At 46.8% G+C, this 6,000-nt stretch overlaps 1 protein-coding gene across 1 annotated transcript in view; it reads left to right on the forward strand.

The window, feature by feature from the left end:
- Sh3rf3 (SH3 domain containing ring finger 3) overlaps window positions 1-6,000 on the forward strand; it is a 263,936-nt gene that overhangs the window by 113,372 nt on the left and 144,564 nt on the right. The gene's annotated exons all lie outside the window — the stretch shown is intronic.

Raw genomic sequence — 6,000 nt, forward strand, 5'->3', positions numbered from 1 at the left:
TCCTTTGTTTCTTGTCCACTTCAGTGGCCCACCAACCTGGCCGTCAAGTCCACATCTCCAGCACTCCCAGCCAGTGGGCTCTTGTCTCCTTATCTCCTTCTCCCACATTGGCATCATGCCATGCCCTGTTCTCATTTCCTGGCTCTGAGCAGAATGACTTTGGACAGGGGTTCATCAAAATAGCATTTGACCCCTGCTTAACTTGAACCTTTGGCTTGACTGACAAGAAAATGGCCCAGTCCCTGCACTCTTCTGGCTCCTCTGTCACACCTCATCACAAGAGCTGGATTCTTTGGGCACTGTAGTGAGAATGTCTCTTCCCTTGGGGCCTTGGCAGAAGGATAACTTCTACCTAGAGGTCAATACTTGGGCTTGCCCATCCTTCATCATCCTAGTCTGAATGTCACCTTCTGGACTTCCTGTCCAACTGGTCTCTGGCCAGCGCAGATCCCCGCTCCTTTATGTGTCTTCTCTCCCCATCTTGTAGCTATTTTATTCATTAATTTGCTTCTTGTCCCTCTCCCACTGGAGTCCAAGGTCCTCAAGGTCAATGCTACATCTATCTGTCTATTTATAGAGTCCAGCCTGGTGGGTAGGCCAAGGTCTTTACCAAGGAGCCCCGGGGAAATGATGCAATCTCCTTTGTCTGGGAAGAATACTGCGAAGGGCGGAGGATGGGATGTGTTCAGCAGGGAACAGCTCAGGAAGACTGGGTCATGGGTGCAGGAGAGGAATGAGGACTTGTACACTCCACACTCACCTTGGCCTTGGAAACAGCGGAATGGTGTTCTGAAGGCACCCCATTCAGCACCCGTAGGAATGGTGCCGATAGCTTGTCTAGCACTTTCTGAAATCTCATAGCATTCATTACCCAACGTAGTTCTTGTTTTAAATGTAAGAGGTTTAGTGTGGATCAGCCAGATCTCTGTTGCCTCCTTCATTGATAACATATACATTGATTGAGCAACTGCTGTATGCACAATAAGATAGCTGTCTCAGATCATGGTGGGGTGGCACAGACAGAGCTTCTGGGTCAGGTGGGAGATGTCCCTTGAGAGTGCCTGTAGGTCTTACACATGCCCAAAGACAGCAGACAGTCATCAAGGAATTGCCCGAGTTCCTCTGTGCAGACTGGAGTCAGGGATCCCATGGGGCATTCATATTTCATATTTCTGTGCACAATGGAACATGACCTTGGGCCAGGACTGTCATCCTCCCATGTCACCACACTTGATGAGTGTGTTGTAGTGGTATACTTAATATTTGTGGATGTGTGTAACATGTTGTATATGGTTATGGGAAATGTCTGTGAGCATGTGAGTGTGTAGATGTGGGCATGCAGCTAGGCACGGTGTATGGTGTGTATCTACCTGTGTGTGGGCTGTGTGTATGCGCTCAGTGTTACAGTGTGTGTGCATAGGAGTGGCACATGTGTGACTGTGATATGGAGAAGGGAGGAGAGAGAGAGAGAAAGGGAAGGAGAAGAGGGAGAGAGAGAGGGAGGGGGAGGGAGGAAGGGAGCGCATGCAGATATACCCTCTTCCACATACCTATATTCCTATATTCCTTTCTCCCAGAGGCTGGGAGTTTCCTTTCTGCTCTTTGATCAAGTGTGTGTAAGAACTGCTTATCTGGGAACAAGCATCACTATAGATAGCACAGGGGACCTTAGGCTGCTCTGTGCCCAGAGCAGGTCAGTGGGTGGAACTGCAAGTCCTCCAGCAATGAACTAAATCAGCCCTGTGGACCAAAGCACTTCCCCTGCCTTAGGTCAACCAAGGCCTAAGAGCTCCTCCACACAGACTTCCAGTTAGTGTGTGCACTGTGTGCTGGGTTTTTGGAGAAGAGCGTTATAGAAAAGGTCCCTAATCAAACTGCGCTCGTCAGCTGCTGCCTCCTTTCCTCCGGGAGGTGGGTCCCATGGGTGTCATCTTCCTTGCCACCACTGAAACAGTCCTATCTCTTTAAGATGCTTGTCAAGTTTGGAACCAAGGAGACATGTTTGTTTTCCAGAATGTTCCTCTGACACCCCTGCCCCTGGGAAGGTTCAGTATGGCAGTATGCTATGTCCCTCCTGTTCCCCACTCTCCCTCGCTTCTTTCTTGACCAGTTGGTCTCTTAGTTTTTGATTGCATCCTGTAACAAGCTCCAGGAGAGCCCAGGAGGAGCCAACACTGATGTAGCACCGTGTGTGTTTTTTGGGGTATTGTAGCAACTGCAGAATCTGCACACTAAACCCTCTTCACGTGACCATAAGCAACAGGAGGGCAGTAGGGAAATATGTGTGCATTTTAGGTTCTCTCTCTCACACCAGCCTGGCCTGGGCTCTCCTTGGAGCTTGTCACAGGACAGAGTTGATGGCATGTGAGGTCTTTAGGTTTTCGCAAGTGTGTTTTGTGGAGCCAAACACAAAAGTCACTTTTTGGTGACTTCCATAATCAGTGAAGGCTGTAAGTAGGAGGGGAGGGAGATAGCAGGGATACTGGAGTGTTAGTGGCTCTGATTAGCTGGCATCTGTCTGTCTGTCACTCAGGCCTCTGTCTCCATGAGCCTGATAGCCTGGCTCCAGCCTCATAGGCGGGTACTGTAATATCAAGCATATTTTCTATTGTTTGGTGACAACTTTGGGGATATTAGGAAAGAAAAATTACAGGGTATTTGATAGGCAGGTTGATTAAAATCACTCGAATTTTCACAGCTGGAGAAATCACAGGTGAACTGAGGATCAGCTTGCTGTGTGTGGTGTGCAGCTTGTGCAGATGACTGTGACTCAACCGCTTGCTCCCCGGTTGTTTACCTTTTGGTTCGCATGACTTTAGTAGCAGCACCGAGACCACATGTGATGACTGTAATAGTGTAATTTGTAAACGGGGAATGTTAATCCTTGGTTCTCACTGAAATAAACAGAAGGTCCCTGTTCCTCTCTGATAGCGGCTCAACACAGAAAACTGTCTATGCCTGTTACACTGTATATTCAGAAACGAAATGCCCACAAGAACCTCTTTGCAGACTGAACCTTCAGCTCCTAAGCCTGTGCGTCAGCCTGGGACGCTGCACCTTTGTCTTGTGCCACTTCCAGGGACAGACGTGCTTTTATATCAGCTTAGATACTTCCTAAGAAGCGGCTGTCACTGTTGGCTCAGCTGAAGGCGTAGGTGAGCACTGGTCAAAGAGCAAGGCTTGGAAACAGCCCATTAATTGTTAGACCCAAGTGGTGGGTTTTGTTTTTTATCGTCTGACTTTACTTTGAAAAGTACACTAATCCCAAGTGATGGAAAAGTCACAAGGACAATCACATGACAATCATGGAATTATACTAAAGGAATTATTGTTACCTTTAAATTACAACTTAGGAGCTGTTTTCTCCTTTTTTCTATCTGGAGCTCTGTGATCTGGCAGGGCCTCACACCGTCGCATCCTCTGTAGCAGCGGCGTTTCTCCCAGTCATATCTGGTAATAGTGAGTTCTGGCTGGGTAAGGTTGCCTGAGAATTGCTACCTGATTTGGGCTTCATGGTGCCCAGTTCAGCAGTTGGTCATAAGCCTGGGACACTCAAGGTCCGTGTGTGTGTGTGTGTGTGTGTGTGTGTGTGTGTGTGTGTGTGTGTATGTGTGTGTTCTGGTTCCTTTCTGTATCATCAGTTGAAAAATGTCACCATTTTTCATTCTAGCCAGAATCAATCATTTGATTATTTCAGAACTCAGAATTTTATATAGTTTGATAAATACCTATGTAATTTCACATTGTTTAGTAAAAAAAAAAAACAACACACACACACACAAAAGGCTTGAGAGAAAGAGTGAGCTGGGATGCAGTGATTTAGTAGAGTGCTTGCTTCTTATGCCACAAGGCTCTAGGTTTGAACCCCAGTACCTCATTAATTGGATATGAAGGCACTCCTGTCATCTCAACACTTGGGACGCTGAGGCCAGAGGTCAGGAAACTAAAGTCACCCTTGGCCAAATAATGAATTCAAGGTCATCCCGAGATCCATGAGATCTTGCCTCAGAAATGAACCCTGCCTTCCTTTAAAGATTTTAATATAAATTTTATTTTTGTTCTTTTGACAGTTTCAGACATAAACACAGTGCATTTTGATAGCTGTAACCCCAACCTCTCTCTTTCTTCCAGCTGTACACACCTTCGAGTCCCTTCTCTCATTTATGGCTTTTTATTATGCTTTTGTGATTCACTGAGTTTAATCAGGACTCTCTGTATTGGCTGCTCTTCCTTAGCGCATGGTGAGCTCATCAATGCTAAGACAGTGTCTGCCCTCTCCAGAATCTACCAGTAGCTCTTAGTTCAGCAGGGAGAGTAGTGCCGTGTGGGCCTCTCCCTGATTGATGGTTTCTGGCTGATAGCCCAGGCTGGTGCAGGCCATTGCTGGCCACTGCTGCTTCAAGACCTTGACTATCTGACTGTGTCATGCCCACCATAAATTAATTATTTGGTTCTGGCAAAAACAAAACAGACGCACAGATCAACAGAACAGGAAGACCCAGAGACAGTCCCATGCAGCTAAAGCTATCCGATTTTTGACAGAGATGCCAAAATTACACATTGACTAAAAGACAAATGGTGTTTGGGAGAATGGATTTCTACTTGTAGAAGAACGAAAGTAGACCCTCAGCTCTTATCCTGCACAAAGATCAACCCCAAAATCGATCAAGACCTCAGTGTAAAACCTGAAACTGTAAAAATGCTAGAGGAAAAGGTAGGGATTATGCTACATATGTGCACACACACACACACACACACACACACACACACCCTTTTAATCAGGACGCTGGTTGCTCAGTAAATAAAACCAACAATTGACAAATGAGACCTCATGAAACTTAAAAAAAAAAAAGTCTGTAGAGCAAAGGAAACTGTCAATCAAGAGGCATTCCAGAGAATGGAAGAAAAATCTGTGTCAGCTATACATCTGACAGGATTAATACCTGCAATACATAAGAAAACAGAAGTCCCTAAACATTAAGAAAACAAACAACCCAGTCAGAAAACGGACCATGGATCTAAACAGAGAATCCTTAAAAGGAGAAATTCAAAGGACTAAGGGACACTTTGTAAGATAAACATCACTCTCGTTTACTGAGTTGAGGTTCGGTGAGCTGTTATCCTTAACTACAGCCATACGGCTGGGAGCAGAAGACGCCTGCTTTGGCTGTGAGTTGCCCTGCTACCTTTGGAGCTGCCAGTCACCATAAAATGGGGGAGGAGGAAGAGGAAGGAGAAAGAGAAGAGTAGTGGAGGAAGGAGAGGGAGGAGGAAGAGAAGGGATGATGGGTATGAGGGGAGGAGAGGAGAGAGGAGCAGGAGGAGCCAGGAAGACAAGAGAGGGAAGAGGGGAGGGGGGATCTTCTGATGTTGAGGGCCAAGGGTGGAATCTCTGGCTCACAGCATAGAGGCTTTCTCTGTGTGGTGCCCTTGGCCTGCAGTCTTGAGAGATGCTTATGTTATCCACACATGTGGAGTTTGTGACTCGATTCAGTGATGGCAGGGTGGGAAGAATGGGGAGCTTGGTGTTCTCGGCACAGTGGGAGCCAGGCTGAGCTGGAGCTGAAGTCTGAGGAGCTACGGTATGTGAGTAGCCAAGGCCTGTGATTGTAGTGCTGTCTAGTACTTAGATAGTTGATGTGCCTGTGGAAATGTGTCTCCGGCATGCAGTCATAAAACAAGGGAGGGGAGAACTAAAAAAAAAAAAAATGAGAAGAAAAGAAAATGATGCTTTCAGAGAGAGTGGCTGATATGGAGAAACTGGAGGACACGCAGGGTGGGTTCTGCTGAGCTCGGATGCGGGCTCAGTTGGCAGAGGCCTGTCCAAAAGGGAGATTGGTGGATACTAGGAAGGAATTGGGAGAGGGAAATGTCATGTGACAACCATTGACTCTGCCTACCCCAAGGTGGGTAGGTCCCTTGTAAAGCTGGTGTTACTCCCCAACACTGACAGTGTGTCTACTGTAGGGGATGCTGTGGTATGATGTCACTAAAGCTGGT

This window comes from Microtus ochrogaster, unplaced genomic scaffold (genome assembly GCF_000317375.1).
Source record: "Microtus ochrogaster isolate Prairie Vole_2 unplaced genomic scaffold, MicOch1.0 UNK113, whole genome shotgun sequence".
Classification (NCBI taxonomy): Eukaryota; Metazoa; Chordata; class Mammalia; order Rodentia; family Cricetidae; genus Microtus; species Microtus ochrogaster.